At 47.9% G+C, this 23,982-nt stretch overlaps 1 protein-coding gene across 5 annotated transcripts in view; it reads left to right on the top strand.

Annotated features, from left to right (window-relative positions):
- The window catches only part of Foxp1 (forkhead box P1), a 518,767-nt gene that overhangs the window by 216,211 nt on the left and 278,574 nt on the right, over positions 1–23,982 (top strand). For 4 of the 5 annotated variants that reach the window (XM_077793427.1, XM_026392656.2, XM_077793424.1 and 1 more), the window contains exon 3: positions 15,497–15,557. The exons of the other annotated variant lie outside the window; for it this stretch is intronic. The gene's annotated coding sequence lies outside the window, so the exon portion shown is untranslated. The remainder of the gene's footprint in view (positions 1–15,496; positions 15,558–23,982) is intronic. 5 annotated transcript variants of the gene reach the window in all.

The following is a 23,982-nucleotide window of genomic DNA, read 5'->3' as shown; positions in this document are numbered from 1 at the left end:
TAGTACTAGAGACCCTTTTTTTTTTCTCTTCCTTGCGTGGGAACATATGTTCTTTGGGACCCATTACACTCAAGTGCTTCAGAAAATAACAATTGTGTGTCGGGGGGAAGGGTACCAAAATAGTTTCTTACTTGAGTATTGTATTTGGGGAAAGAGTAATTAAAAAAAAAAAAAAAACCTCTCACAAAGTAGAAATTTGGGGCCTCGCATCTGTGTTTTAGGAAATGAAAGAATTTGGGCTTACTGCACCAAGTCACGTGAGAAGCAGTAACTTTTAGAAACCCAAATTGCTTTCCCAAAAGGAAAATATTTTTTGTTGCTATTAAATATAGTTTATATTGCTACTTCAGAACTTTTTTTCTTTTTTTTTTTCCAGTGGGGCCATTTATTTAAATTCTTAGTTAATATTTTTGTATAGAAACGTCTTTGTCTCTGGAGCGCGCCTCGGCAGATTCCAGTTTAATATGTGGTTGTGGATAAGTGTTTACTCATGCCTCGTGGCATGGCTCACCTGATCAGGTGACAGTGTGACGTCATGGCGGCCTGCAGAACGTTGGCGTGGCTTACTAGAGCAGTGGTGGCACCGGGTGCAGAGGGTCGGAGCAAGCCACCATGGTGGGGTTTTTTTTTCACCCTGCACATTTCAATGCGTAAGGTCTCGACTCTATGGAAATTTAGGTCTTGGGATAGAGAAGCATTTTCTTCTTAGAAGGTTGGAAAGGCAGAGCAGAAAGTACAAGCTCTGAGAATTTCCATGGCGAACATACTCTGGTTCCATGGGGCCGTTTCCCTGAGTGTGCAGGATTTCACTTTGAGAAAGCAGCCCCAAGAATTTGCCTGAAGTTCCCTTGATTTGCTTCCTCTCTAGAGCTGCACATCGGGGACATCCCGAGCCGGGGAAGCAATGGGGGGAGGAAGGCAGTTGTCTCTTGGGCAGGACTACTGGCTGGACCAGGGGGTCCCAGGTGTGAGCCAGTCCTCTGCTCGTGCCTCTTGGCCCTGGGAAGGCGCTCTCAGAAGAGCTGGGCTGGCAGAGTGGCTCACAGGTACCGGGCAGCCAGTGACTGGGAGCCCCCTGGGAGCCTCCTGCGCCCGTGGGACCCTGGGAAGTTTGAGATGCAGGATAAGGGGAGGCAGTGGACCTGGCCAGGGCTGTCTCCCATCCAACATATTAAGTAGTTCATTATTTCAGCCTCGTTCAGGTGATAGCTGTGGACCAGAGGGACACCTTCCCTTCTACCAGTGAGGAGCCTGGGCAGGACAAGGGCCAGCTACCCGGGACCCAGGAGCAGACCTTGCTGCACTGCCTACCACCTGTGGGACACTGGGGCGGCCTCCCCCATTCTCTGGCCCCTTTGTGATTCAAATGACCCTCCTCCAAAATCTCCTCTTCACAAGCCTGACATTTCCCGTGCCCACCTTCCGTGGCTGCTGCTTGTCTATGTCATTCGGAGGTGGAGGCTGGTGTCCCTACTTACCAGGCTGGTGTCCCCTCCACCTGTGTGACCTCAGTCATCCACATGAAGAAGTGGCATGGTAGAGAGAGCCACCTCTCAGCTCCAAAGTGTTTCCTATTCTCTCTCATGGGAGATTCTCTCCCTAAGAGCCTTGTTCCTCCTACTTATAAGTTTGGATCACACAATTAATGGAGAAGAAATCTGACTTTGGGACAGGGAAGACAAAAGCCCAGATCTGTTCCCAGGGGATATCATGGTTGTTTGTCATTGGCAAACCTCAGTCAGGCCTTTCTGACTTCTTTCTGTCACGGACACGCTGTTTGGTGTGACCAGGAGGCAGGCGGTCCTGTGGCCTCTCCCCTCTCCTGTGAAGGAGTCCATTAAAGAGAAGAAGCCTGGTTCACACGAAGACGCTGTTCCTTTGTGGAAAATGTGAGTGGTTTTTTTTGTTTCGTTTTACGTGGACCAGGTGTGGATTAGTGCCCTGAACCTTTTACCCGGGCCTACTCCTGCATGTAATTCTTCTGCGGCACAGTTCAGCCAAGTCAAAGAAACATGTTATTAAAGGTGAGCTGCAAGGCATCTAAAAAGTAAACAAACTGTTTAAGATCCTAAATCAGTAACAGAATCTATAGGCACAGACTTGAAAAGTACTAGAACATGTGTTGGAACACCTCCGGGTCCCAGGAGGGATTCTCCTTGTGCTTTCTTTGAAGATCTCCTCCAAAGACTTTTTTTTTTTGGGGGGGGGGTCCTGGTGGGACAGGCAGCTGACCTCCTTGGATCTTTGCTCTTTAGTAATTAATGACTGACCTGCCCTGGGGTAGTGAGATACAATCAGAAAACTGATTTTCTAGTTAACATTTGGGAAAATGTAAGCACTTTGAGTTTCCCTTGAGTACTGTGTTCACCAGAAGTTAAACATTCTGGCTTGCAGTTCTGGCTTGTAGTTGTTGTTGTTTTGTTCTGGCCTGTGGCATGGAGACAACCAGATGTTATTAGCCACTGGGCAGAGAGGAGGTATAGGAAGTTTTAGATTTTCTAAAGTTAAATTATCCCTGGTCGTAATAAGCTGGTATCCTTTCTTTTAGCACTTCTCCATGCCAGGCACTATTCTAAGTCCCTTTGTTCCTCAGAAGCACATCATGCAGTGTAAGCCCATTAATAGATGAGCCCAAGGAGGGATGGAGTGCTTCCCAGGCCACTGAGCAGCAGAGCCTTCTCCTGAACCTGTGCTGTCAGGCGCTGAACTCGTCTACACTGCTGGTGCAGACTGGCTTATTATGTAATGCCTGGTTTTCAGGAAGTCAGCCAAGGCAGCATCAAGAAATGCAGACACTCTTCCCCCCACCCCTTTTTCCTTTATTCTCCTCTAACCTTGCCGCATTGTTCCGTTTCTGGCTTCCCCTTGACAGCCTGCTTGCAGCTGGGGAACACACGTCAATCATCTGTAGCCTGTTGTGCTGCTGCTTCTCGATGATCTTGAAACTTTGGTTGTGGTTGTGGAATTGTGCATAGGCTTTCTCTTGCTTTGAAGGTGAGTTCCAATATGCAGGAGCAAAAGAGCAGAGGCCTTTGAGGGTGCGTCTTTCTGGCCCACCTTTCACAAGACCTGCAGCTCCTTCCAAGGGGAGCTCGATGCCTCGATTTTCCAGGTGGACGCAGTGCTTTGCCGAACTTTACACCCAGCTGGAAAGAAGGGTCCCACCCTATCCCTGCTGCATTACGTGACAGAATTAGGGGCTTCACCTGGGCACTGTTGAGCTCTGTTTCCCTGAGGACCCTGCCTGTGCCAGCAGTTGCTGGTTTTTTGTTGTTGTTATTTGTTTGTTTCTTTGTTTTTGGTACCAGGGATTAAACCCAGGGGTGATTAACCACTAAGCCACATCCCAGCCCTTTTTATATTTTATTTAGAGACCGAGTTTCATTAAGTTGCTTAGAGCCTCCCTACATTGCTGAGGCTGGCTTTAAACTTGTGATCCTCCTACTTCAGCCTCCCGAGTGCTGGGATTACAGACTTGAGCCGCCATGCCCGGCTAGCAGTTACTGTTCGATGCACATTCTCTTCCATACTGGGAGAGCAGCTTGGTCCATGGAGAGCCATGCCCAGTTTCCAGCAAGTGTGCCTTCTCCTGGATCAGGTTCTTGGGGAACTCAAGGGAGCTTTTCAGTCCCATAGATGAACAGTTTTATGTGTCATTATTACTACTACATTATTACTTTGGTACTGGGGATTGAACCCAGGAAGGCTTCATCAGTGAGCTACATCCCCAGCCCTTTTGTTTTTATTTTTCACTTTTTTGAGACAGGGTCTCAAAGTTGCTGAGGTGGCCTTAAACTTGAGATGCTCCTGCCTCAGCCTCCCCAGTTGCTGGTGTCACGGGTGTGCACTACTGTGCTTGCTTTCCTCTACCAATATTGATGATGATTTGTCCTCTGAGTCTCAGGCCCTGTTCACTAGGGAGCCAGCAAGGGCTCTCCTGCCTGCCTGTCAATCATCTCAGCCTTTCCAGGTGCATTTCTAGTGGAACCAGTGGTGAGCTTCAGAACAGCCCAGGAGTGGGTAGAGAGCATGCTGTAGTGGGCGGCCCAGACCCGCGGGTGCTGCGGACATCAGGAGGACAGCGTGGATGAGGAGATGTGCTGGGAAGGTGCAGGGAGAGTTGCCTTGTCATAAGTGCCATTTTTCAGGTCATTGGAGGGCACTCTGGGCACATAGGTGCCAAGCTTCAAAGTTTGAAGCTGGGATGCAGGTAGTGGTGGGAGACGGGTGTTTTCGGGAAAGGATAGTTGGAGGGCTTTCCAGCCTCAGTGACCAGGTCCGCAGCTTTGTTCTTGCGTCAACATGCGCCTGGTAAAATTGAGCTGTGGAGCTGCTCACGGTTTTTCCCATCATCCCTTAGCCCTCAGAAGTTTGGCAGGGGGGCTCGGGGCGCTGGAGCAGGGCCCAGGAGTATTTTGGCACAGTGGCACCCTGCTGGCGGGGTCCCTGCACTCCTCGATTGTTGACCACCTGCCGTGAGATGCTGCTGTTCAGCTCTGGAATACAGTCCCCCATCAGATGAGGTCTCTGCCCTCCTGGAGCTGACACTCTGACATTTTCTCCAAAATCGAGATGCATACCGTCAAGGGTGATGTGACAGAATCCCTGTTACTGGAGCCTGGGACCGCCAAGAGTCAGACGGGGGACCATGGAAAGAGCTGACTATGTGGCTGCAGGTGTGCCGACCTAGGCTGGGAGGCAGTCACCACCATGTCTGCCAGGTGGCGGGCAGATCCTGGACCAGGCTTGAACCAGCCACGTGCCTCCTCCAGTGGCCGGATTTGCTGTGTGTGTCCCACAGATGACCACTGCTGTGCAGAACAGGGGACTCTGGGGGCAGCATGGCCCAGAAGGGAACAGAGCACTAGCCCCTTGAAAACCCTGCCAGGCCTCCTCCTCTCAGGGAGTCACAGAGCGGGCAAGCCTGGGGGAAAGGGCCCCAGGGAGCAGGCCAAACAAGGCAGGCATGGCCCCACCTCCAAACCCCGACTCCCTCTCAACTCCAGGCTGATTGAGAAGAGCTGCTTCAAGAGCGCCCCGCCCAAGAGCAAGGAGAGCAGAGCTGGGCCCCTTCTCTGTGTTGTTGAAATTGTTGCCCTTTGTCGCAGAGTATTTATGACCCTGTATGGATTTTACCCCAATAGAAGTTTCCATTAAAAGTCTTCATTACTCAGCCTTCAGAAAGAATGAAATGATGGTGTCTGCTGGTAAATGATGGGGCTACACATTATCATACTCAGCCAAATCAGCCGATCCCCCAAAACCAAAGGCCACATGTTTTCTCTGCTATAGGGCTGCTATCTCACAACAGGGGGGAGGGCGGGAAGAATAGGGGTGCTTTAGGTTAGGCAGAGGGGAGGGCGGAAGGGTGGTGGAGTGAATCAGACATTATGACCCTATGTGCACCTACGCCTACACAACCCGTGTGATTCTTTATCCTGTACCACCAGAAGAATGAGAAATTATACAGCATTCATGTATGATGCATCATCATGCATTCTACTATCGTGTATAACTAAGTTTTAAAATATAGAATTTTTTTTAAAGCCTTCCTTCCCAGTTTTGGGGAGTGGTTGGATCCTGTACCTGGGCTGTCAACTTTCAGACATGGATTGTTCCTGACTGCAGAAAGAAGCATGTAAATAAATAAAATGTGTCAGAAGTTTTTTTTTTTTTTTTTTTTTAAATAAACCTGGAGTTCCTAGTGGAATGTTCTGGCAGGCAAGCTGAATCCACAGTAGCTGCTTAATAAATGTGAAGACTGGGTTGAAGAAGGAAAGTGACCACGTGGAACCTCTGAGAACCAGATGTGACCATGGGAAGAGCTGGTTGAATAGCGGTGATTAAAAAATTAGTGCAGTTATTTCAACTAGTGAGTAAACAACCTACAATTTTGTGGCTCACCCCCCCCCCCAAAAAAAAAAGGCAAAGGTTCTAATTGAAATATATGTCGAAAGTTCTTCCTGGTGATAGAACTCTCCTGCAAGGTGGCGGGTGAGGGGAGGGCTTTGAAGGGTGGTTCTGTGGAGACTGAGCGAGGGTGTGCACATGAGAACATCCTCACTGCGAAGTCCTGGTGGTTTTTCAGAGAAGTCCCACTCTGAATAAGTAGCAGGGCTGATGAAATCATTGCAGTGGGGGAATTCAGAAAGATGCCGGCTTCTGTGTAAAAATCAACTCTTGCATCCTGAGTGCTTTGTGTTGGTCCCTGTGCAGGAGACGGGCGTGGAGCCATTTGGTTTCGAGTCCATGGAGTGGGCTGCTCGGGCGGGGATGCAGTTGAGGCATTGATACCGTGTGAGGAGAGGCAGATGGCTGCATTAGACATCCTTTGTGTTCTTGTTTATTTCTTAAAGCAGTTGCAGAATTTTGCCGTTGGCGGTATTTTCTTCGTGCCTGTGTGTTCTGCTACGAATTTACTTTTGTCAGACTACTTTGAAAGAAAAGCCTTGCTGGGGGATTTTTTTTCCTTTTCTTTTCTTTCTTTCTTTCTTTTTTTTTTTTATACTTATAAACTTGTGAAGTCAACAGTGCATTTGTAAAAAAATATTTTCTCAAAGTTAAGTATGTTAGTAAATAGTAGAAGGATCAGCTTTTCTTTTTTCTTTTTTTCCTTCTTAGCACAGGGAAAGATTTTTTGAACTGACGAATGTAGAATTGATGGAGCTAGAGAAGGAGACGGAATGGATATGTTGTCACTCCAGGAGGAACGAGGCCTTTCGAATGAGAGATCTAACTTTCTCCATGTCTCATGGCAGGGTCTCAGGTTGTGGTTTACCACGGGGTTTTACCAGTAAGCCTCACTTGGTGGTATTAAGTTAGTGAGAGTGGGTTAGTATGTGGTGATGGATTTTGCCGAAGTGTTTGATTGGCATTTATTAGAACTGTTTATCACACCACCTCTGAAATTTATATTTATTTCCTACTAAAAGCAAATTATCTTTTGCAATTAGCAGTGGCAAGGGGTATTTAAGATGTTGTAGCTGCACGTCAGGGATGATCTTTTATTGTGGAGTGCTTTTAATAAGGAATTGCTTCAGAGCTATTTCCCCCCCACTCCCATCGCCACAGAATGTTGGGGAATAGTGTCCTTCTCCAGTCCCACTTTCTCTTTCTCCTCTGCTCAAACGAGAGAAGAGCACAAATGTGGGCTGCTTGGGCGATGGCTTATTCTCCTGTGGTCCACAGATTTTGCAGTTTTAGCTGGAACCCACAGTCCCCGCTGAGAAAACAGGAAACAGTCCTAACCTTATTGCAATCTCTGCTGGGGTCAGGCCCAACTCCGAGGTGTCTCTTTCCAATAATGAAGCCATTGTACGTATCATATCTGATCAGTTCCTGAAATGTTTTCGTAAGTCTATCTTACAACATTATAGGAAGATAATCAGCAGCCTTGGAAGGTCCCCATCTGGACTGTGGAGTTCTTTTACTGCAAGATGTTTTGCCTTTCGGAGATAGCTCTCGTGTTTCATCATCTGTTCTGCCGAGATGAAGTGCATATGAAAAGTCAGCGACTCTGAATCCATCTGTTGTTATTATTTTCCGCTGATAATTGGCTTGAACAATGAGATGTCTGTCTGAAGTCTTTGAAACTGTACACCCTGTTTATTTTCTGGAGGTCTCAGGGCGAAGGCGCCCCCTACCCCGCCGGTCGTCCCCCTGCGTTAGCTCTCAGGCTGACACAGGAGTGGCGCTTGTGTCTGGTGACATCTCTGACTCCGTTCATCAGTACGTGTCACTCAGCATCTAAGCCTTGCACACGAGTTTGGGTCCCGATCCCTGCGTCGGTGCCGTCCGCTTCCGTAGTCAGCGCTCTTCCACGGGGAGCCTGGCCCTCCTCGACAAGCCAGACCCCTTACCTGGCCTGCCGTCTTTATTTCACTGTCATTAAAATATTAATTCAGAGCACAGTATCTGCTACCTATGGAATTAGATACCACCTATAATTGTGGCCAGTGGCCCAGGTTTGCAGGGGATGGAGCATTAATATTGGATTCCACTAACAGCACTTCCATTAGCAGCTACACCAGCCTGAGATATGGATGGACTGGGAAGTATAAATACCCCTAGAACTGCCAAAACAGTCATTAGGGGCTCCGTTGGGATGGGCAAAGGCTTTTTTACGGTGATATACTGATTAAATTTTGTTCTGTGGCTTGTTTGCACCAAGGTTAGATCTCTATCTTTGTGGGATTGAGCCATCTAACACCTTCTTTGGAAGGTCACCTCAAGGCAGAGCAGGGGACAGAGTGGTATCTTTGGCTTCCACAGAGTTCTTCTTAGAGGACCCACATTTGGTTCTTTAGGGCTTTGGGCATCTTTTATTTCTCTTTTCTTCAGTGACCGCCCTAGGTGAAGTGCACTTTTCTTGTTGGTTTTGACATAGGGTTGTTTTTTGTTGTTGTTGTTTGTTTGTTTGTGGTTGGTTTGCAAAATTGTTTTGGAAGACTTTCCAGTGCCCATCCTCTACTCTGGCAGCAGGATATCATCAGCAGGCAGCACTGTGCTGGTGGAGAGGTTTGCCTCTGAATAGTAAGGCTGCCTTATTTCACTGGGCCCGGCAGTCCAGCTGCCCTCTGTGCAGAAAGATAGATAGATGTCCTGTGATACAGCCCTCCTGGTGTGCCCCTCATCCTGGGTGTCCTAGAAAATGCAGACTGACATAATCTTATCGATACTTCAATCAAAATCATTTTATACAGTAACATTTTTTAAAAAATAATGACGTTACGAAGACTAGCATGTAGCTGGACCACAGAGAATTCGGGGTCAGTGTGTATTGGTCCCACAGTTTGGGAAAAGGCACTGGGATCCCCAGCTCTTGCTGTTCCTCCTGCTTAAATTCCCGGGTTCTAAGGACAAATTACACTGAGGTATGGCATATTTTCTGCTGAAATGGAGAAAATTGTTGATGGTAATTATGTTATTTAATTGAAATTATAAGTGGTTGAGGCCACTCAGTTAAAAGCATCCCTTCTACTACATGAGTGATGTTTTTAAATGGGTGGTCATGGATTGAAGACCCTCAAAAGGCAAGCTTTCGAGATGTGTTTTGGGGAAAACTCACATTATTTTTCTTAAATGATTTGTAAGCTGAAGAGTGAGTGTGAGTGTGTGTGTGAGAGAGAGAGTGTGTGTGTGTGTGTATGCCCGCGCGCGTGCACGTGCGCGTGTTCTCTTTCATTAGATATGCGGGCACGTCCTGTGTGGGTATGTATGCACATGTGTGTGTACATTCATGTCTGTGTGTGTTTTATGCATGTACATTTTATAAACATAGACAAGTCTACTTTTGTACAGACGCCCAAAAATTCGAAAAAAGAAGTATATCTGTGACCTTAAATTGAGACCAAAGTGTGTGATTTTTTTTAAAACTCTGAGTGTTGGAGATTCGAAAGGCAGTCCTTGGGGTCGTGTTTTGGGGAAAATTCCCAGTTCCACGGGTGGGTACAGTGTCAGTACTTCTCCGAGTACTTGGGATGAAGATAGCGTGAGTCCCTCATTCCCACCCCCCACTGTGAGCGAATTCTTAATTACTAATGAATGCTATTTATTTTAATTGTTATGACAGCAACATAATATTTAGCCAACTCCCATTCTGTGGTGTCCCCTGAAACAGGCAGAGTCTCCCACCAGAGAGAGGACAGGTAGAAGGCACAGCGGGCGACTGATTGAGCTGGTTATTCATTTGCTGAGTGTTTGTGTTTATGCAAAGGGGCCTCTTCCTGCATATTTAATCTAGAGTAAGGCAGTGGCTTTTGTTGTGTTTAGCCACATATCTGCCGTCCTTCCCCACACTGCTGCCAGCCCAGGAGCCCCCGGAGCCGGGGCTTCCAGAGCCTGGAGTTCCTCCATTCCAAAGTCTCAACTTTCTTCCCTTGCGTGCACACGGCCCTGCCGCCCCACAGCTCTGCCTCCTCACCATGTGCGGGTAAGTGTGCGCCAGGCCGCTGCCTTCCTTTCATTTCACAGAGGTTAGAGGCCCCTCTGCTGCTGCCCCTGTGGGCGCCTCCGGAGAGCCGTCACAGTCCCAGGCCGTTGGCAGTTGCTGCCCGTGTTGAAATGGACAAGTACAGGTGCCTCCTAGGGAAGGTGGCCGATCTGGGGCTGGCCGAAGGAGGCTTCTGGGGACTGGGGGAAATTAGGAAGGAAAGAGAAAGAGTGCGAGCAGCTTTATTATTCTTTGTCCTAACAAATCCTGTTTTGAAACTGTCCTGCAGATAATGCTGCCATTGTTTGCAGAGAGCCTTCCAACAGTGTGCAAGACCCCACTGTAGACAGGGCAGCGAGAGGCTTGTCCATGCCGGCCGGTCCTCCCTGAAGGTCCCTGCTGGAAGAGGAAGGGTTTTCTTCTGTGGAAACCGAGTCGCCTCTTCACTGATATTAATAGCACAGAGATGTTGGCCATGGTGCTGGGGAGGAAATCTGATCTTACTGGGGAAGTGACAGGCTCTTGGCCCCATGGCTGAGGAGACACCATCCAGGCAGGCTCTCTGATAACAGCATCCTGCCCTCACTGGTTGCTGGAGGAATGTTAATCAGGAGCTTTGTTTTACTATCTGGGGTCTTGCTATTTTGTGTTCTGGTACCGTCTTTAGAAACCCCCATACTCGGGGCTCATGCAAGCTTAGAAAAGTGAATTTAAAAAGACTCAGAATTCCCTGAGCTGTACGTCTGGATCATTCTGGGGTGTGCTTGGCTCTTCTCCCTCCCTGGAGAGGGCAGACGTTCACTGTTTCCAAAAGGAGAGGCCCAGGCAGAGGCCAAGAGCCCTCAGGGAGCCGGATCCCCCCCTGAAGATGTTCCAGGGGTGGGAACCAGGTCCAGGGTCTGCAGTTCTGCTTCCAAGCCGACTGCTGCTCCGCCGGAGTGACTCTTTTCAACAGAAGAGTGTGCTGTTCCCCCGCAGGTTGGAAACTGGGAGAATTTAAATAAAATTTCATCAATCTTATTAAAATATGTGGGGACTTGGGTCTTCTTGGGCACAAGTCAGTCTAGAGATTTAGAGGCATATTAACAGTGAGGCTGGTGAAGGTTTTTAATAATAAAATTACAAATACGCTATCTAATTGTAAGTATATGACTTTTATCCTTGGTTTTTAAGAGGGAAAAAATACTCTTTTTTTATGAGGAAAAGTAACTCCGTCAGAGTTGCCTTCTGTGATTAGCGCTATTGTATTCTTAAATTTTGATTGATAGAGATAATAGTTTTCACTTAAAAATACAGACAGGTACTTTAACTTTCCATGACAATAGCTATTTGCATTTCTTTTATCTTTCTGTTTAACATTTGTGGGGGTTGGGATGGATTTGATTATTAACTCTTATTGCACACTGGAGGTAAATCTAAAACAAAGGCTTTGTTAGGGCTTCAAAGGCAAAACAGCAAATATTGTTTGGGGATTCACCTCCTAAAGGCTGTGAGAGGATACCTGTACGGTATTCCCATGACCGCGGCCAGGGTTCTAGCTGAGTGCAGGCGAGAGCAGAGCCCTTTCCCCAGAGAGGAAGGGGCGTCGCAGTGTTCCCGAGGGGCTGCCAGCCAGAGTGGTGCCAGGTACGCTTGGCCGGGCTCCTGTACCACGTGGCTCACTTGGGGTCTACTGTTCGAGGCCTCCGTCTATTGGAATGGACCCCAGGGTCAGGCCCTGTGAGTTGGTACAGGTCCCAGAGCGCGAGGAACAGGAAGCAAACCCTTCCCAGCAGGAGTGGGAGGAAGCTGGGGAAATGGTGGAACCCCAGGCACGTTTTTTGATGGAGACAAGAAAAGGAAATAGAGTGGCTTGTGTACTGTGGCCCCGTGCGTCTGTGGCCTCTGGCTGGGAGACCTGGGCTGCAGGCCATTGATCGCTGCTTGACTTCCTGGTGCATCCTTCCTCCTTACCCTCTGTTTCCCCCATTTCTTTCTTCTCCTCCTCCTCTCTCTCTCCTTCCCTCTTCCCATAAGCCTGACTCTCTATTTGAAGTTTCGTATGCGGGGAAAACATTCCAGAGTCCAGATCTAAGTGGATTTTCTCGTCTCAGGTGTGGCAGATCAAGTCACCCAGGTGCTTTAATTTTTCCACTAGTCAGATGTGTGTTGCGTACCCTGCTGTTCTCTAAGAAATCATTGCCCAGTAAGCCCAGGATGAGTGAAGACTCGCCCCTGAAGAGACACCCGTCTCTTGGAACTGGGCCCACTGGGACACGTTTGTGCACGTGAAGTCTGCGCCCTCTAGTTGGAGGCCTGGGGGTGATGGGAACCTGAGGCCTGCCACACTGCCCGCACTGCCCGCTTCGAGGACCAGGGTCTCACCCCTGCTGAGACCACTCACTGTGGTTAGCCAAAGGTGGAGATGAAATTCATTGGCCCCCCTCCAGAGCTGGCCTGCCCGACTCTGGGATGTGACATAGATGCATACTGTTTATTTCAAGTAATCCTGATAGGAGAAATACTCTGGCTGCTAGTGCTCAGGGGGCGAGCCACCTCTGCTCAGACCTGAGACCAGGTTCCAGGCAGGGCCTATGCTGAATGGTGCTGATCCAGGGACAGCACATGTATCCTCCCCGGAGGCTGACACAGACACCTGAGAGTAGTAAGGGCGCTGCAGGGGAGGCCTTTTGATGTAGAGGACTGTGCTTGGGGCAGTGTTAGGGTTCTGACCCCTGGTGGCAGCCACCATGTGGTCACCAGGTACCCTCAGGTAAAGGGTGCTATTGCAATTCATAGTGCTGAGACCCTGGAGCAGGTCTAGGCCTCTACAGCATCTCCAGGGTTACAGAGAGTGACACAGAGGAAAATCAGCAATTTCTGTTTACCCTATCCTGCTCACTTGTATACCTCAAGCTAGCAGGAAACTGGAAAATAGAAAAAATATGCAATTTGTATGGTGATAGCATTTTTTTTAAAAGGCAAGTGGGCCAGAGGGGAATCTATTTCTTTTAATCTTTTTTTTTTTTTTAACTTAAAGGTTTACATGGTCGTTTTAATTTTAGTCCTGGTACTGGTACTGCCAGGAAACATACAGGTAAATAGTTGATTTATTTGATCAAAGTGACTGAAAAATGGCAAATACAGTTTTAGAAACGGAAGTTTATATGCTTTGGAAAGAAGAAAAAAAGCCCCAAATGCAGATTTTTCTTCTAGTTGTTGATTTCCTATTCCTCTGAGCTTGTAAGGATGCCAACTCAGACCTCAGTACTTCCCCCTAATTTTCTTGTCTAGTATATTGACATATTTCATTTAATTTAGCATGATGGCAAACAGCTGTTGAACTATTAATCCCAGCAAAGCTAGAAAAATATTTTTTAGATTCCTTTGCTAATGGATACTTTCTCTAAAAATGCAACAGAAATACATTAATGGATGGCCGAATATGCTTATGCATTAACATTGATGGAGTGTAGTTTATACCTCACAGCCAATTTCTAATGTAGAGGTGAAAATTAAACGTGGCCAGTTTTGTGTTGCTTTCATGCATACACGTCAGAGGGCCAGTTGTATAATTTTCTTGTTATTCCTCTCCTGTTTGTTTTGACTCTCTGAGGATAACATTACACTTATAAAACCTGAGGTGAGCCTGCTTCGGTTTTCTGTCTGTGCTCGCCAGCTCCTGTGCCTGGGCAGGTGGGTGGGCGGAAGGAACAGGCCTGGCATCACCTGGAAACGTTCGCACGCTGCACAGAGATAACTGTATTCCAAGGAAGCATTTTCAGCAATTTAAAACAAAAATTAAATTTTAATGAGGTCCAGTTGTTTGCCAGGCCCTCTAAGATAGCAAATCTCATCTGCATTGCAAAGTCCCACTGCAATAGGTCCCGCTGCCAAACACGCAGGAAGAGGCACAGCTCCACAGATGAACCTACAGATGAGTTCAGCGTGTGCATTGGAGAGCACCTCAAGGAAAACGCGGGGCCAGGGCTGGCTTGCTGGGAACCCAGAGCTGCCTGCCAGAGCCACTGGCTTCCCCGGGAGTCAGTTGTGATGAGTGGCGGGTACCCTGGTGCCTAGAGAGGACAGTGCCACTTGCCTCTTGAGGGGACTCTGATCCCGTGGTGGGGCGCAGCCATGCCTCTGGTGTACCTCGAGGTCCCAAAGCCTGCCCTACAGCACTTCCCTGTCCTGGAGACACCCATCCTATGGACGTAGATCAGCAGTAAAGTGCACAAATTTCATTTTCAATCTGAATTGTTTTGTGTAAAAACAAAAGAAAAAAAAAGGCTTGGGACAGGTTGTTGCAGAAGAGTAATTTCAAGTCCCTGAACTAGGGTTTTCCCCCACCCAAATTGTGAACATCTATGGTGAAAACCTCCAATTTCCTCTTACAATAAACACGAGAACGATGATTTCACCCAGAGCCTGCATCTTTTTTTCCGATCTTAATGGCAAGAATCTGCATACACTTGCCTGGGGAAATGTCATAAATTGGCCTCAGATCAATTCCTCAAAGATGGCACACACCAAAGTGCCACTTTAAAAATTTTTAGCCCTGGTGAAAGAAGCTTTTTCCTCCTCTTAGCGATGCTGCCTTTCGCACTGGGGCTGACGGCTGATGGCAGAGGGCTGAGAGGGATAGATTCAAATAAAACCGAAACCACTTCATTACGTACTGTTCTGAAGAGTGAGCGCAGGGACATGAGCCTGCTAATCACATTAAGGACTGATTTCTCTGTCTTAAAAGTCACAGGAGCATTTGGTCCTCAGCGGCAGGCAGAGTGAATCCTGTACCCTGTTAGTAACTTGATCTGAATGAATAAACAAATGTTTTGCTTTCCCCTCGCGCCGTGTGTGTTGGTCCCAGTTTCAGAAAGAAAGAGGCCGAGTCTGCTGCTGAAAGGATTACCCACCGTTCTGTGGATGGAGCAGGCAGATGCCGGGGCGGGGTGGGGTAGGATATGTGTTTTCGGAGGCCTGATGGAAGTGGCATATTTCATGTGCCACGAACCATTTTCATTTAGCCTGGGAGATCTGGTAGATGCAGTGCAGAACATTCTCTGAGCAGCTTTCACCACCATTAACTCCCCCCCAGCCCTCCCCACGCTGAGGACCGTGGGGCTCTTATTCATCTTGAAAGGTCCAAAGGGGTCTAAGGCATCTTGTCCACGAGAATGAGTTCTTGCCTGAAGAGGGGAATGAAATAAGAAACAAAAAACAAGTCCCTCCTTTAATGAAATTAGAGATGTTGTGATGTTAACCAAACAGGGCCCTGTTCAAGAACGGCCTGGTTTCCAAAAACAAGGACCTATGAGTCACGTATTATTCCACACAAAAATAAACTGATAGATGACAAAAAGAGGAAAAGTTCACAGGCAAATCTGAAGTGTCTCGCCTGGGCTTTTCCCACCCACACGGACGCGGTGGTCTCGAAGCGCTTGAGGCCCGCGGTCCAGGTAGACTCGGAATCCCAGGCCTCGCTGCTGATCCCCCTCCAAGTTGCTTGCCTCTCGCGCGTGTGTCCTGTGCTCCGCTGGTGACCACTTCCCCGACATTCAGATCTTGATGTTCTCTTGTTTTCAGGGTGACAAGTGACCTTTTGAGGTGACTGTAACTGAAGATTGCTTTACAGACGCCAAAAAAGGTAAATGCAAATGCGACGAGTGGAATTCACAGAACAGTTCCTGTCGCCTTCCAGGTTGTTTCCCGATCTTTATTTGTCGAAGGTGCATGTGTTCATTTGTGTAATTATGTATGCAGCATGTTGTTGGTTTTTTTATTTTTTGCTTTTGTGAAATCGTAGAACCTTTAAAAAAAAAATGGTCCACAGATTCATATTCCTGCCCCCAAACATGATCCAGTGTTCCAGTGGGTGGAGGCTGAACTTGACTCCCTTTGCCCGTAGACATGGTGGGTTTCCAGTTGGGAAGGAACACGCATGTCACGCGGTGCTGACGCACAGCGCCAGCACACTGCAGGTCAGAGTGGCACATGTCAATGTCCGTGCTGACGTCCTGCCATCCAGTAGATGCCCATCTCGCTGCTCCCTAATCACCTTCTTTCAGAAATAAAGAGTCAGGCACCCTAGCAACAGGCATCGCCAAGCCATGGGTGGGGGGCAGCAGTGCCTGGAAGGTGGGCACTAGGCTGCCCTGTTCACTTGAAAATCAAAGGAGAACCTGATTTCAAAATTAGAAGTTTTCAGAGAGGATAATGTCACTTGATGAATTAAAGCCACATTTAATTCTCTCAAATTCACTTTTTTGAGAGGGTAGATTTAAAAAAAAGTACTCAGGTTAAAATGGTCACGGCTGCTACCTGGTCTCTGGTTTTAGAGTGTCCCTTGGCTAGGGGCAGTGAGCACTTTCCGTGGGGTCATTTTGCAGGCTGTTGAGGGTCTGCTGTTTTTCAAGTGTCTGCATCTTCCTTTCAGTTTTGAATGTTGGCCTTTCCTAAGTTCCATTTGGTTTAATAGGTCTGTGTCTGTTAAAAACAGGTTATTTGCTGGCATGGCTGAATCAAACCTTTGCTCAGGTTTTACTAAACGAAATATATGTATTTTTAAGATGCAGACTTCTTACTCTTTAGTTGAACATGGTTTTAATCATAGAATTTTCATTATGGTAAAATTGTCCGATCCATCATGTTTTTAATCTCTGCCAGGGATTTTGGCTCTAGAATAAAGGGTGTGAATTCGTTTTCCTTGGTACTAGGGATTGAATGCGGGGCGTTACTCTACGATTAAGCTATTTCCCCAGTCCTTTTTAGTTTTTAATTTTGAGGCAGGTTCTCATTGAGTTGCTGAACTCGGCTTTGAACTTGAGATCCTCCTGCCTCTGCCTCTACATTGCTGGGGATACAGGTGTGCACTACACCTGCTCATTTGTTTTTATAGTTGAAATCTTACTTATTGGACAAAAAAAAAAAATGTAGAATTGGTGCATTTTGCTCTGTGGTTAATTAAAACTCCGCAAGAAGTACCAGTTGCCCTGCATCGAGGACAAATGTCTGCTTCAGGAAGATGTTGCACAGTAGAAGGAATTGATCTCAGGCGTTCTTTGGGCACATCAAGCTGCACAAGATTGTTGGCAAAGCCCTTCCCTTGGCTGGGACACTGGATTCCAGTAGTCTTATCAGGAAGCTGCAAACTTTTTCTGCCAAGGACCAGCTAGTAAATATTTTCTGCTTTGGGGGCCATTTGGACTGTGCCCCGCCTGCCCTTTTGGCTCTGGTTTGCTGTCTCTGGTTGCCATGATCTCTCAGAGCGATTCAATCCAAGATGCTCCCGTGCAACCCTGCCAGGTGCCTAACTCATCTTGTGCCTTTGGCCAGAGTTACAGGTGACACTAAACACTGTGGTTAAACAAAGTTGGAAATGTCACTGTAAGATGGAGTTGAGCTTCAGAGCTGCCGCATCCACACAGCTCCAACCAGAGCTTCCCCAGCCCATCTCGATCATCCCCCAGGAGCCCGAGTACTGTTCTTCTGACTCGGCGTCTTTACCAAGGCCACACTTAACCCATCACCTGAAAATGAAGATGTGAGCCGCCCACCCCCCACCCCGAATCTACAGTGTTGTTCAGACTTAAAAAAATATATATCATGGCTCAAGGAACAATTTAACAGTAAAAACCTTCTAGGAATTTGTCATTAGCCTTGACTGAGAGAGAAACTGCATGTTTAAAAACACGTGCTCTCTTTAATTACCACTGAGAGCCCAGTCTGTTACAGCATGGAGCATCCTGCAAATGAGGACCCCCCTTGTCAAACTTCTGGATCCTGAAAATCCCTCCGTTCCTGACACGTCTTTTCAGGATGCAGGAAAGCCGAGCACCGAGTCCACATGGTCTTTCTCTTTGACCTGCCCTCTCTGGGGACCTGAGAGGTTTCCCTCAGCCTCTGTATGTGCACCAGCATCTGCTTTGATCATTGTGTTTGTTTTCATCCTTTACACGTGATCTTCGTTTTTCCTATTCACAATCAGTGTTCTGTTCCTTTTATTTCCTTTTACAGTCTCCATTTCATCTCTATTTTGACCCAAATTTCAATTGTTTTCTTTGTGTGTGTGTGTGTGTGTGGTGCTGGGGATTGTGCATGGGAGGCAAGCACTCAACCCACTGAGCCGTACCCCCAGCCACTTTCCTTCCTTCCTTCCTTCCTTCCTTCCTTCCTTCCTTCCTTCCTTCCTTCCTTCCTTCCTTCCTTCCTTCCTTCCTTCCTTGCTTTCTGTTAGGGTTTGTAGATTGAGCCTAAAGTTTCATGTAAATTTTACCTTTAAGCTCAAGGATCTTTCAGAGACAAATTCTTATTTCCCTTGATCTCTTACATATACTAAGAGAAAAACATTTTGCTAGAAATAGAACATTGAAAATACATTTAAAATGAGGATCAGGGTAACATTTCTGATGAGGCAGCCTTGAGCGAACAGCAGATCTTACTCATCAGCAAAGGGTAAGACCAGGAGCACCCATCGTGACACCCCAGGTGGTGTGGATTTCAGGTGCGGGAGGTTCTCAGCACCTCCCAGGCCTCAGTCTGTGTGAATGCAGATAAACATGCCCCCAGAAGCAGAATGGGGACAACTACTGGTCATGTGCATGACAGTGGCCAGACAGAGGTATTTTTAAAACCGAGATTCAGAGTTTTGAAGGATCGTGAATCACAGCCATTGTGGTTGGTAGGGAGAGGAGAGTTTTCTTGCAGGCATCTCTGAGTGCTGTGTGGAACGGTTCCGGAGACTGGCATTCCTGAGAAGGCAGATGTCAATTAGTATAATCCCCACTTTACAAACTGGGAAAGTGGCCCACAGAGGATAAGTAACCTGCCCAAGGTCATCTGGAATATCAAAACAGAAACGGAGAGAACTTGCTGGGAGAGCCATGAGTGGACGTCTCTGTGGCGTGGCTACCTGCCCTGACCTGTTCATTTATCAAAGGTGTATGTGGCTTTTGTGTCCCTGCCTCTCCCATCATTGACAGTTCACCCACATACGACGTTTGGCTGAAAATTCCAACAAACCTGATTTGCAAAATTTATCATTTCATATTCAACCCTTAATGGTGTGGAGAGTTGAAGACTGTTATCAAGCCCATGTGGTTACAGTTACATCATCAAGCTTTACATCATATATATTGGTTCATTTTTTAAGTTGTCAGCTTATTTGGAAGAAAGTTACAGAAATCGAAAACCATGTTTAATCTTGGCAATTTTTCTTGCCACCGCAACTTAAGCTGTCTGGGGATAGATCCTGTACCCTTTAGAGTGTCTTACAAATAATTTCTTGGTTAAAATTGTAAATGCTCCTCAGCTGTTTAAAATGTAAATGATTGGTTCCTTTGAAAGTGTAGTTTTTGTGTGATTTAAGTGTTTACTTAATGAGAGTAACAGTTTCAGCCAGACATAGTGGCAACCACGTATCTTCCCAGTGATGCCGGAGGCTGAGGCAGGAGGATCTCAAGTTCAAGGCCAGTCTGTGCAACTTGAGCAAGGCCTAAGCAATTTATTGAGACCTTGTCTCAAAAGTTTAAAAGTTTTGAAAAGTGGTAGTGGATAGCTCAGTGGTAAAGTGCCCCTGGATTCTGTACCCACTACTGAAAAAAAAAAAAAGAGGAAAAAAAATAATTGTGTCCTAACCACTCAAAATGACCAAAATGTGTAGCATTTAAATTCTGTGTCTATTGATTCATGAAGTTGTCATAAAGACTCTGTAGGAAAGTCTCCTTGAGTGTTTAGATGACGACGTCATGACCAGTCCTCCAGCAGTTAAAGCATTGAAATGCTCTCTGGCCCCCAAACACACAACATCCCCACACCCAGCTTATAACAGGGTAGAGACAAGACTGAGGGGGAGACCCACAGGCTATGGCTTAAATAGAGCCAAAGTTTGCTTCCCTCTAGCAGCCTGGCTGATGGTATGTGGGGCCTCTCCACGCAGAAATCCTGACAGGCAGCTTTCTTTGAAGCAAGAGACTTGATGGTTATACACAGTGTGCCTCTTGATGTCTGAACGGTGAAGTTGGGGTGATGTGGCTTTGATGAGCTTCAGGGGCTGCTTGGTACCCAGGGGCTTGGACAAATTGGAGAGCAGATTCAGGAGCAAGGCTGGGACGTGGCTTCTGGGTTGTGCAGGGCCAGTCCTGGGGCTTTACTCACCCATTTGCAGCCACCTGCATGCCATGCTAGTTCTTATCCCAGCTGCTCCTTGGTGGTTCCCTGGTGGGTGCCCGGGTCCCAGCTGCATGGCAGGGCACTGTCTCTGTCCTCAGTTTCTCTTCCAGACAGGAAGGCGAAGCGTGGAGTGTTAGGATGAGCCTGTTGGTTGCCATGAGAGGGGGTGGGCTCAGGGAGGGGATACAGGGCTGTCAGGGACCATGTCCTTCAGCATCTGGAGTGAGTCTGTCACCTGATTTTTCCCCAGACTTCTTACCAGATCTTGCAAATGTCATCAGGCATGCTAATTTTTGATAAGAGCTTTATGGAGATTATAATCCAGATAATATAGTTCACCCAACTAGAGTACACGTATTGTCCAGTGGTTTTTAGTTTGTTTACAGAGTTTGCAACTATGTTCCTGGGTTTAGACCGATTTTCTCACCAGGACAGACAGCCTGGTGTCAATTAGCAGTCACTCAGCACCCTTTCCACCTTAGCAAGAAGAAATCTGCTTCCTGTCCATGTGCATTTACCTGCTCTGGATATCTTGTAAAAAAGGAATCGTAGGATATACATCCTGCTGGGACTGGCTTCGTCTGAGCAATCATAAGGCATTTTCAAGACCCATCAAAGGCATGTCGAATATTAGACTTGTTAAAACCTTGAGAGCTCTTACTGCTAAAACCAATAGAGTGGTGGTCAGGAATGTTCTTAGGGGAAACAAAGGGCTGCTTCTCATGCCGAGCCTATTCTTACTGGACTGATGTGGCCTCTCAACAGTTAAACTTCAGCATTTAAATGTTTGCATGTTAAGTTAGCTGTTTTTAAACATTGTTAGCCATAATGCTAAACTAAGTTCCTCTGTAAACAAGGGCTGTCTCTTCTTGAATGCTAGTTTCAGAGAAAAAAAAATTTTTTTTTAAATATTGATCTTCAGTAAAATATGCTCCACAGAGTTTGTTTGCAGGCAGAAGTCCCTTGATGACATGTACGTGAAGGCCTATTCAGTCGTCCAGACAGTATTGGCAGCAATTATCAAGTAGCCATATTTTGTTCAGTGAACAGTGAAAAATACGAAACCAAGTAACCAATGGTTTCTTAAATGATGCTTTTGTGGTTCCACATGCAAGGGCAGGAATTTCCCACCGCTCACCTTGAGCATGGCTGGAGGAAGTGCTCCTCTTAGGTGGCAGCTAATCCTCTTAGCAGAGTCCTGGGAATGTTACCTTTCTTTGCCAACTCAAAACCTTCAGGAAGGACAAAACCTCACGAAGGGTGGCTGGTTGCTGTGGACTTTGCCAGCAGCCCCCTGGTGTCTGGTGACCCCCAGCCCAGCAGAGGAGCCTGGTACCCATCCTGGAGTCTGTCCTGCATGAGCTGAGGCTCCCAGGACTGACTTCCGCCCCGTGCTGAGTCTGCATTTCGTTTTTGTGGCATCTTCTCAAAAGATTGCTGCTGATTGGCACTTTGTCCCCATGAAACGAAGATGAATCATGCATGTGTTCTTCTCTTTAGCTGGTCAGAACTATTAGCCATGTTTCTGTGGCCTTTGAATAAAGGGTGGTGGGGAGGAAAAGGAGGAGCTCTTTCTACTCCGTTGAAATCCTGTCTTTTTGAAGTATGAAAACCATGCAGTCCTCCCCTTGAATTTTGTATGTCAGTGTGTACGTAGCATATGATTATAGGTAATTACATGTTTTGTGAATTACCTGACACTGTGATAAGTTATATAGAATTACTTAATTAAAAAAGCCAACGCGCGTCACGGGCTGGACGGTGATCATTGCAACCCTTGGGTTGGTGGGCAGGGTCCTCAGGTCTCCTCCCTCCCTCCACTTCCCTTTCTTCTGGGGATTGGCTTGTTTCCCTTTCCAAGAGCCCTGGGCAGACCCTCAGGACAGAGCAAGTGTCCTGAGGTCTACCCATCACAGAGTGCTTGTTTTAAAGTGTGCTCAGACCAAAGACTTTCAAAATGGGCATTGGGCCCAGCTTATGAACTAGGGACGTATTGGGTTGGACTGCAGACTGTTTTGAAACGGACTAAACTATAGGATAAAGTGGAAGAGAAGGTCATCGTGTTCCCTGTCTTGCGGATGCTTGTGTCTGCCATGAAGCTTTCTCAAGCTATGAGCCGTCTTCGTGGGGCCATTCCAAGGGCCACCCTCTTGTGTTCCTCTGTTCACGGTGTCCTTATTGTGGGTGGGTCGCATACCAGGTGTTGTGCTAGACCCACCTTGTCCAGGTCAGAAGCCACCAGCTCTATATGGATACGGAGCCCTTGAAATATGGCTCTCTAGAACTTTCGATGTACTCCAAGTATAAAGTCCAGTCAGTATTTTGAACCCTTTGTTTGAAGAATGTGAACTATTTGCCCGATTTCTTCACTGATTACATGTTGAAAGTTCATTTCAGCTACACCTTTTTACTTTTAACAGTATCACCCCCGGGACACCCGGGCCTTCCTCCTGCTTCTGTTGGACAGCGTCACCATCCAGGGTGGGCATGCCGTGGTGAGCAGCAGCCTCCATGTCCTCTGCTCCTTGCTCTGAGGGTGGGAGCGGCAGAGCAGCTTTGTAAATGTGAAGCAGGCGGTAGGCAGTTGCCCTGGGGAGAGGAGCAGGACAGAGAGGGCAGTGCTCAGAGGCATGGTTGGCTTCTGCAAAGTCTGGGGCCAGGTGAGGCTCCCTGGGAAGCCATGACATCGGAGTGGACACTTGGCCTCTTCTGGAGAGGAGGAGTCTGCCAGTCACCATCAGGGCCTTCAAACGGGCAGAGGAAGGACAAGGTAGGGAAGTGGCAGGGTCCCATGGAGGAGGGTGCCAAGTCCCACTGTCCTCTCAGTGAAAGGGGAGCCTTCCAAGGGCTTGGAGAGGAGGCAGTGAGCCATCCAGGTCTTCAGTGCATCATTCAAGAAGCTGTGCAGGAAACAGTCGGTGGGTGGGTCCCCAGGAGGGAGCCCTGTTAGGAGGTCCGTCATAGACTGGCATCAGATGGTGGTGGAGATGGTGAGATGTGGTCAGTGCGGGATTCACTGATGGCAGTGAGCAGCTCCTCGAGTGGAAAGGTCAGGGTGAAGAGGTCGGTGAAGGAAGACACAGCCTTGGGTCCTGAGTGCTGGGTGTCAATAGGGCTCACTGGGCCATGGCGTGAACCCAGAGAGCAGAGTCAGCCTGCAGCCCACTGCTGCCCGCTGCAGCCCGCTCAGATCCTGCTGGAAGGATGGAGGTGTGGCCTGCAGCAGGGAGTCCCCCGGGCAGATGGTGCTGGGCAGGAGAGGACGGGGTGCCGCCGAGGATGTGGGTGGTTCCCGCTGCGTGTTATCCCCCAGATTGAGACGTCACTTGTGCCCTTAGAGATTTCAGCTCTGGACACCTCCCAGCCAGGAGGCTATAAATGGAGGATTTATAAGCATGTGCGTGAAACACAAAGGCCTCAAAGGCCTGAGGTCACTGAGGGAGCCCCGGTGTAGGCAGAGGACGAGGCTCCAGATGTGGGTTCTGAAGCCAACCCCTTTGATCACGGGCTGCCGCAGGGGCGAGCCAAAGACGGAGGAAGAACCAGACTCTGGCGAACAGGAGGTGTTGAGGGGCCGTCAGTTGGGTGACCTGCTGCCAGGAGGTGCAGGGGACGGCCATTGGGCTCGACTACTCCGAAGCCCGGATCTGATGGCTCCTAGCGCTAGTCACACCTAGTAGCCGTCTCCTCTCGGTATCGTCCTCTACTGCGGGGCTGACACCCCTCGTTTCTCCAGGAGGCTCACCTGAGCAGCACCCCCCATTCATGAAGTCCCCCCTTGGCTCCGTCCCCTGCACACTCACTTCTGTGACGGTCGGGTCCTCGCACAGCCCGAGAAGAAAAGCTAAGAGAGCCTGTGTGTCTGGTCCCCGTCCACCTGCTGCTGGGCCTGAGGGTGGGCC

Source organism: Urocitellus parryii, chromosome 16, assembly GCF_045843805.1.
Source record: "Urocitellus parryii isolate mUroPar1 chromosome 16, mUroPar1.hap1, whole genome shotgun sequence".
Classification (NCBI taxonomy): Eukaryota; Metazoa; Chordata; class Mammalia; order Rodentia; family Sciuridae; genus Urocitellus; species Urocitellus parryii.
The sequence above is the reverse complement of the archived record's forward strand: the minus strand, read 5'-3'. Positions and strand labels throughout refer to the sequence as shown.